Below are 9,282 nucleotides of genomic sequence, written 5' to 3'. Positions count from 1 at the left end.
TGCAAGGAGATAAATATGAATCTATTTTCCTTTTTCTGCATACAGACTGCCAGTTAGACCAGCACCATTTAGTGAAGATGTCTTTTTTTTTTTACATGTCTGTTTTTGGCTTCTTTGTCAAAGATCAAGTGTCCAGTGTGTAGGTTTATTTCTGGGTCTTCTACCAGGCAATTTTTTTTAATCACTATTGCTCTGTAGTACACCTTGAGGTCAGGATGCTGATTTCAATCGAAGTTATTTTATTTTTGAGAATTGTTTTTATTACCTTGGGTTTTTGTTTCTCCATATGAAATTGAGAATTGCTCTTTCCATGCCTGTGAAGGGTTGTGTTGGAATTTTGATGGGTATTGCATTGAATCTATATATTGCTTTTGGTAGGATGGTCATTTGTACTATGTGTATCAGAAATTCATGAACATCGGAGATCTTTCCATAATTTGTAATCTTCAATTTTCTTATTTTCTTTCTTTCTTTCTTATCTTTTCTTTTTTTTTTTTTTTTTTTTTTTTTGAGATTTGAATTTCTTGTCATACAGATCTTTCATTTGTTTGGTTAGAGATACACCAAGATATATTATATTATTTGTGACAATTGTGAATGTTGTTTTCCCCTATTTTCGTTCTCAGCCCACTTAGCATTAACATTAAAGAAGGCCGCTTACTGGTTTGATTTAGCTTTATATCCACCCAATTTGCTGCAGTTGTTTATTAGCTGTAGAAGTTCTCTCAGAGAATTTTTGGGTCACTTAGATATGCTTTGATATTATCTACAAACAGTGATACATTGACTTCTTCCTTGCCAATTTGTACACCCCTGATCTCCTTTTGTTGTCTAGTAAGAACATTTGTCTTCTGTTCTACCTAGAGCATTGAACACTAAACTGAATAGATCCCAAGTGATTGGAAAGCCTATTCTTGTTCCTAATTTTAGTGGGGTTATTTCACAGATCTCTCCATTTATTTTGATATTTGGTATTGATCTGCTGTATATTGCTTTTATTATATTTAGGTATGGGCCATGAATTCCTGATCTCCCCAATAATTTTAACATGAAGGGGTGTTATATTTAGTCAAATGTATTTTCTGTACCTAATGTGATAATAGTGTGATTGTTTTTCTTTCAGTTTCTTTATATAGTGGATTATGTTGGTGGATTTTTATATATTGAATCAACCTTGCATCCCTTGTATGAAGCCTATTTGATTCTGGTAAATGGTGGTTTGATTGTGTTCTTGTATTAGGTTTTTGAGAATTTTCTTGAGTAGTTTGGCAATGATATTTCTAAGCAAAACTGATCTAATGTCCTCTTTTTGTTGGATCTTTGTGTAATTTAAGTATCAGAGTAACAGTGGCCTCATAGAATTAATTAGGTAGTACTCTTTCTGTATCTATTTTATGAAATAGGTTAAGGAGTGTTGTTATTAGCTCTTTTTTGATGGTCTGCTAGAATTCTACGCTAAAGCCATTTGGCCTTGGCCTTTTTTGGTAAGGAGGTTTTTAATGACTGATTCTATTTCCTTAGAGGTTATAGGACTGTTTAAATATTTTACCTGCTCTTGATTTAACTTTGGTATCTGGTATCTGTCTAGAAAATCATCCATTTCTTCTAGATGATCCACTTTCGTTGAATATTGTTTATTTGTTTGTTTTTAAGTAAGATATGATTTGTTTTGGCTCAATGTTTTTTTTTTTCTTTTTTAAACAAACATAATACTTAAAATGTGGTAAGATTTCTCACTCTTTTTCTTTTTTAAAATTAATTAATTTGTTTATTTTAATTACATTTCACATGATACCTCCCCATTTCCCCCTACTAGAAACACCTATTCCATTACCCCTCTCCCTGCTTCTACGATTGTGTTCCTCCACCCAACCACTTCTGCTTCCCTGCCCTAAATTTCCCTACACTGGGGCATGTATCTAGCCTTTAGAGGACCAAGGACCTCTCCTCACATTGATGCCTGACAAGGTCATCCTATGCTACATATGCAGCTGGAGCCATGTGTACTCCTTTGTTAGTGGCTTAGTCCCTGGGAGTTCTGGGTGGTCTGGTTGGTTGATATTGTTGATCTTCTATGGAGTTGCAAACTCCTTCAGCTCCTTCAGTCCTTTCTCTAACTCCTCCATTGGAGACGCCACTCAGTGCAATGTTTTACTGCCAGCACGTGACTCTATTTGTAAGGCTCTGGCAGGGTCTCTCAGGAGACAGCTATATCAGGCTCCTTTCACCAAGCATTTCTTAGAATCAACAATAGTGTCAGGGTTTGGTGACTGTATCTGGGATGAATACCCAGGTGGGGCAGTCTTTGGATGACCTTTCTTGAAGTCTCTGCTCTACACTCTCCATACTTGCTCCCATGAGTATTTTGTTCCCATTTCTAAGAAGGACCACACCCACCCTTTGGTCTTCCTTCTTCTTGCGCTTCATGCGGTTTATGAATTGTATCTTGGCTATTAGGAGCTTTGGGGCTAATATCAACTTATCAGTGAGTACATATCATGCATATTCTTTTGTGATCAGATTACTTCACTCAGGATGATATTTTCTAGGTACATACATTTGCCTAAGAGTTTCATGAATTCATCATTTTTAATAGCTGTGTAGTCCATTGTGTAAATGTACTGCATTTTCTGTCACTACACTGAAGAACATCTGGGTTCTTTCCAGTGTCTGTCTATTATAAATAAGGCTGGTGTGAACATAGTGGAACATGTGTCCTTGTTATATGTTGGAGAATCTTTTAGGTATATGCCCAGGAGTGGTATAGCTGGGTCCTCAGGTAATACTACATCCAGTTGTCTGAGGAACCCCCAGATTGATTTCTAGAGTGGTTGTACCATCTTGCAATCCCACGAACAATGGAGGAGTTCCTCTTTCTCCACATCCTCCCTAGCATCTGCTGTCAATTGACATTTTGAACTTGGCCATTCTGACTTGTGTGAGGTTGAATCTCAGGGTTGTTTTGATTTGCATTTCCCTGATGACTAAGGATGTTGAACATTTCTTTAAGTGCATCTTTGCCCTTTGAGTATTCTCAGTTGATAATTCTATGCTTAGCTATGTTCCCCATCTTTTCATAGGATAATTTGGTTCTTTGTATATATTTCATAGGATAATTTAAGTTCTTTGTATATATTGGATATTAGCCCTCTATCAGATGTAGGATTGGTAAAGATAATTTCCCAGTCTGTTGGTTGCTGTTTTGTCCTATTGACAGTATACTTTCCCTTACAGAGCTTTGCAGTGTTACCATGTCCCATTTGTTGATTCTTGATCTTAGAGCATAAGCTATTTGTGTTCTGTTCGGGAACTTTGCCCCTGTGCCTATGTGTCTGAGACCTTTCACTACTTCCTTTTCTTTTAGATTCAGTGTATCTGGTTTTATGTGGAGGTCCTTGCCCCACTTAGATTTGAGCTTTGTACAGGAAGATAAGAATGGTTCAATTTGCATTCCTCTACATGTTGACTGTCACTTGAACCAGCAGCATTTGTTGAAAATGCTGTCTTTTCTCCACTGAGTGGTTTTAAATGCTTTGTCAAAGACCAAGTGACTGAAAGTGTGTAGGTTCATTTCTGGGTTTTAAATTCTATTCCATTTATCTATCTGCCTGTCACTGTACTAATACCATGAAGTTTTTAAGATAATTTCTCGGTAGAACAGCTTGAGGTCAGGAATGCGGATTCCACCCAGATGTTCTTTCACTGTTGAGAATATTTTTTCACTAGCCTTGGATTTTTTATTATTCCAAATGAATTTGAGAATTGATTTTTCTAATTTTATGAAGAATTGAGTAGGAATTTTGATGGGGATTGCATTGAATCTATAGATTGCTTTTGGCAAGATGACCATTTGTATAATATTAATCCTGCCAATCCATGAGCATGGAAGATCTATCTTCTGTTGTCTTCTTCATTTTCTTTCTTCAAAGATTTGAAGTTCTTTTTTTTTCACTTCTTTTTTATTAGATATTTTCTTCATTTACATTTCAAATGCTATCCCCAAAGTCCCCTATACCCTCCCCCTGCCCTGTTCCCCGACCCACCCACTCTACCCTGGCCTTCTCCTGTATTAGGGCATATGATCTGTATCCATTCCTCTGTTGAGGGACATCTGGGTTCTTTCCAGCTTCTGGCTATTATAAATAAGGCTGCTATGAACATAGTAGAACATGTGTCCTTCTTACAAGTTGGAGGATCTTCTGGGTATATGCCCAGGAGAGGTATTGCTGAATATTCTGGTAGTACTTTGTCCAATTATCTGAGGAACCACCAGATTGATTTCCAGAGTGGTTGTACCAGCTTGCAATCCCACCAGAAATGGAGGACTATACCTCTTTCTCTATATCCTCGCCAGCATCTGCTGTCACCTGAATTTTTGATCTTAGCCACTCTTACTGGTGTGAGGTGGAATCTCAGGGTTGTTTTGATTTGCATTTCCCTGATGATTAAGGATTTTGAACATTTTTTCAGGTGCTTCTCAGCCCTTCGGTATTCCTTGGTTGAGAATTCTTTGTTTAGCTCTGTGCCCTACTTTTTAATAGGGTTATTTGATTTTCTGGAGTCCATCTTCTTGAGTTCCTTATATATATTGTATATTAGTCCCCTATCTGTTTTAGGATTGGTAAAGATCCTTTTCCAATCTGTTGGTGGTCTTTTTGTCTTATTGACAGTGTCTTTTGCCTTACAGAAGCTTTGCAATTTTATGAGGTCCCATTTGTCGATTCTTGCTCTTACAGCACAAGCCATTGCTATTCTGTTCAGAAATTTGAAGTTCTTGTTCTACAGATCTTTTCTTGTTTGGTTAGAGTCACACCAAGATAGTTTATATTTTTTGTGGCTGTTGTGAAGGTTGTTGTTTCCCTAATTTCTTTCTCAGCCTGTTTATCCTTTCAGTATAGTAAGGCTACTGATTAGTTTGAGTTAATTTTATATCTGACCACTTTGCTAAAGTTGTTTATCAGCTGTAGGTTTTCTCTGGTAGAGTTTTTGGAGTCACTTAAGTATACTATCATATCATCTGCAAATAGTGATAGTTTGACTTCTTGCTTCAGATTTGTTTCCCTTTGAACTCCTTTTGTTGTCTAATTCCTCTAGCTAAGACTTCAAGTAGTATATTGAATAAATGGGGATAAGGGGCAGCCTTGTCTAGTCCCTGATTTTTGTGGGATTGCTTCAAGTTTCTCTCCATTCAGTTTGATGTTGGCTACTAGTTTGCTACAGATTGCTTTTACTATGTATAGGTATGTGCCTTAAATTCCTGATCTTTCCAAGACTTTTAACATGAAGGAATGTTGAAATTTCTGAAATGATTTTTTGGCATCTAATTAAATGATCAAGTGTTTTTTTTCCTCTTTGAATATTTTTATGTAGTGGATTACATTGATGGATTTCCATATATTGAACCATCCTTGCATCCCTGGGATGACTCCTACTTGATCATAGTGAGTGATCATTTTCATGTGTTCTTGGATTTAGTTTGTAAGAATTTTAGTGAGTATTTTTGCATCAATATTCATGAGGAAATTTGGTCTGAAGTTCTCTTTCTTTGTTGGGTCTTTGTGAGGTTTTGGTATCAGAGTAACTGTGGTTTCATAAAACAAATTGGGGCCAGGCAGTGGTAGCACACACCTTTAATCCCAGCACTCGGGAGGTAGAGACAGGCAGATTTCTGAGTTCGAGGCCAGCCTGGTCTACAGAGTGAGTTCCAGTACAGCCAGGATTTTTACAGAGAAATCTTGTCTTGAAAAAAAAAAAAAAAAACCATAAAACAAATTGAGTAGTGTTCATTCTGTTTCTGTTTTGTGGAATAGTTTGAAAAATATTGGTATTAGGTCTTCTTTGAAGTTCTGATAGAATTCTGCACTAAACCCATCTGATCTTGGGCTTTTCTTTGTTAGGAGACTTAATGACTGCTTCTTTGTCCTTAGGGGTTATGGGACAGTTTGGATTGTTTATCTGATCCTGATTTAACTTTTTCTCTTTAATCTGTCTAGAAAATTGTCCATTTCTTCCTTATTTTCCAGTTGTTGTGAGTACAGTCTTTTGTAGTAGGATCTGAGCATATTGTTTTTAATTTCCTCAGATTCTGTTGTTATATCTCCCTTTTCACTTCTGGTTTTGTTGAATTGGATATTGTCTCTGTGCCCTCTGGTTTGTATGCCTAAGCCTTTATCTATCTTTTTGATTTTATGAAACAGCCAGCTCCTGGTCTTGTTGATTCTTTGTATAGTTCTTTGTGTTTCTATTGGGTTGATTTCAGTTCTGAGTTTGATTATTTCCTATCATCTACTCTTCTTGGGTATATTTGCTTCTTTTTCTTCTTGAGCTTTTATGTGTGTTGTTAATCTGCTAGTGTATGCTCTCTCTAGTTTCCTTTTGGAGGCACTCAGAGATGTCAGTTTTCCTCTTAGCACTGCTTTCATTGTGTTTGATAAGTTTTGGTATAATGTGCCCTCATTTTTATTCAATTCTAAATAGTCTTCAATTTCTTTATTTTTTTTCTCTGGCCAAGTTATCATTGAGTAGAGCATTCTTCATCTTCCATATGTATGTTGGCTTTCTGTTGTTTTTGTTGTTACTGAAGACCAGCTAAGGCTGATCCATAGTGATCGGGTTTGGAGGCATGTGATTATGTCAATCTGCTTATATATGTTGAAGTCTGACTTGTGACCAATTATATGGTCCATTTTTGAGAAGGTACCATGAGGTGCTAAGAAGAAGTTATATTCTTTTGCTTCAGGATGAAATGTTCTATAGATATCTGTTAAATCCATTTGGTCCATAACTTCTGTTAGTTTCACTGTTTCTCTGTTTTATTTGTGTTTTCATTATCTGTCCATTGATGAGGGTTGGGTGTTGAAGTCTCTCACTATTATTTTGTGAGGCACAATGTGTGCTTTGAGCTTTAATAAAGTTTCTTTTATGAACATGGGTGCCCTTGTATTTGGAGCACAGATGTTCAGAATTGAGGGTTCTTCTTAGTAGATTTTTTCCTTTTCTGAGTATGAAATGTCCTTCCTTATCTTTTCTGATAACTTTTTGGTTGAAAGTCAACTTTATTTGATATTAGAATGGGTACTCCAGCTTAGTTCTTGGGACCATTTGCTTAGAAAAATTTTTTTCAGCCCTTTACTCTGAGGTAGTATTTGTCTTTGACACTGAGTTGCATTTCCTGTATGCACCAAAATGCTGGGTCCTGTTTACGAATCCTGTCTGTTAGTCTATGTCATTTTATTGATGAATTAAGTCCATTGAAGTTAAGAGATAAGTAAGAATTAGTGACTGTTGCTTCCTGTTATTTATGATGTTATTTTTATGTTTGTTTGGCTATCTTCTTTTGGATTTGTTAAAGAATATTGCTTTCTTGATTTTTCTAGGGTATAGTTTCCCTTCTTGTGTTGGTGTTTTTGTATCTATTATCCTTTGTTTGTCTGGATTAGTGGAAAGATATTGTGTATATTTGGTTTTGTCATAGAATACCTTGGTTTCTCCACCTATGGTAATTGAGAATTTTGCAAGGTAGAGTAGCCTGGGCTGGTATTTGTGTTCTCTGGGGTTCTGTATAACATCTGTCCAGGATCTTTTGGCTTTCATCATCTTTGGTGAGAAATCAAGTGTAATTCTAACAGGTTTGCATTTATATGTTACTTGACCTTTTTTTTTCCTTACTGCTTTTAATATTCTGTCTTTGTATTGTGCATTTTGTGTCTTGACTATTATGTGATGGGAGTAATTTCTTTACTGGTCCAATCTATTAGGAGTTCTATGAGCTTCTTGTATGTTTATGGGCATCACTTTCTTTAGGTTAGGGACTTTTCCTCGATAATTTTGTTGACGATACTTACTGGCTCTTTGAATTAGGAGTCTTCACTATCTTCTATACCTATTATCCTTAGTTTTCGTCTTCTCATTGTGTCCTGAATTTCTTGCATGTTTTGGGTTAGGAACACTTGAATTTTGCATTTTCTTTGACTGTTTTGTCAATGTTTTCTATGATATCTTCTGCACCTGAGATTTTCTCTTCTTTCTCTTGTATACTGTTGGTGATGCTTGTATCTATGACTCCTGATCTCTTTCGTAGGTTTTCTATCTCCAAGTACATCTCTGCTTGTTGTTGTTGTTGTTGTTTCTAATTCTATTTTGGATGGTTTTGTTCAATTCAGTCACTTGTTTGGATGTGTTTTCCTGTTATTCTTTAAGGGACTTTTCTGTTTCCTCCTTAAGAGCTTCTACCTGTTTACCTGTGTCATCTTGTATTTCTTTAAGGGAGTTATTTATATCTTTCTTAATGTCCTATATCATCATCATGAGATTTGATTTTAAATGAGAGTCTTCCTTTTCTGGTGTGTTGAGATATTCAGGGCTCACTGTGGTTGGAGAACTCGGTTCTGATGATGCCAAGTAGCCTTAGTTTCTGTTTCTTATATTCTTGTCCTTGCCTTTCACAATCTGGTTATCTCTGGTGTTAGCTGGTTTTCCTGACTCTGACTGTGGCTTGTCCCTCTGTGTCAGTACTCCTGGGAGACCAGTTCTCTCCAGGAGGAATTTGCATATGAAGAGCTGTGGTACAGGGTCAGCTCTGGTGTGTAGATAGAAACAAGAAGGATCCTGTTACCACCTGTTCCTTGGTTCCTGTGTCCTGAAGACTCTGGGAGTTTCCCTCTTAGTCCAGGAATTTTAACAGAATCGGTGGTCTTACCTGTGCTTGCAGGTGTGTCAGCTCTCTTTGGAGACCAGCTCTCTCCTGGTATGTATGTAGTGTATGTAGTGCTATGGCACAGGGTCAGCTCTGTGCACAGACTGAAACTGGAAGGCTCCTGTTCTAGGCTACTTCTGGGTTCCTGTGTCTTGATGGTTCCAGGCAGGACCCTCTGAGTAGAAGTGGTGGTCTTGCTTGTGCTCACAGGCTTGTTGGCACTCCTGGAAGGCTAGCCTTCTCCTGATGATATTTAGGTATGGAGCTCTGTGGCAGAGGATTAGCTCTGGGTCAGATGGAAACTAGAAGGCTCCTGTTTCAGGCTGCTCCTTGGTTTCTGTGTCCTGAGGGTTCCAGGTGGGTCCCTCTGAGCAGCAGTGGAGGTTTTACCTGTGTTCACAGGATTTTAGGCTTTCTCCTGGTGCTATAAGTATATGGAGCTCTGTGGCAGAGGATGAGCTCCAGGCCAGAAGGCACTTTTTCTTTTCTTTCTTTCTCTCTTTCTTTCTTTCTTTCTTTCTTTCTTTCTTTCTTTCTTTCTTTCTTTCTTTCTTTCTTTCTTTCTTTCTTTCTTTCTTTCTTTCTTC

Source organism: Mus pahari, chromosome 5 (assembly GCF_900095145.1).
Source record: "Mus pahari chromosome 5, PAHARI_EIJ_v1.1, whole genome shotgun sequence".
In the NCBI taxonomy this organism is placed as follows: domain Eukaryota; kingdom Metazoa; phylum Chordata; class Mammalia; order Rodentia; family Muridae; genus Mus; species Mus pahari.
The sequence above is the reverse complement of the archived record's forward strand: the minus strand, read 5'-3'. Positions refer to the sequence as shown.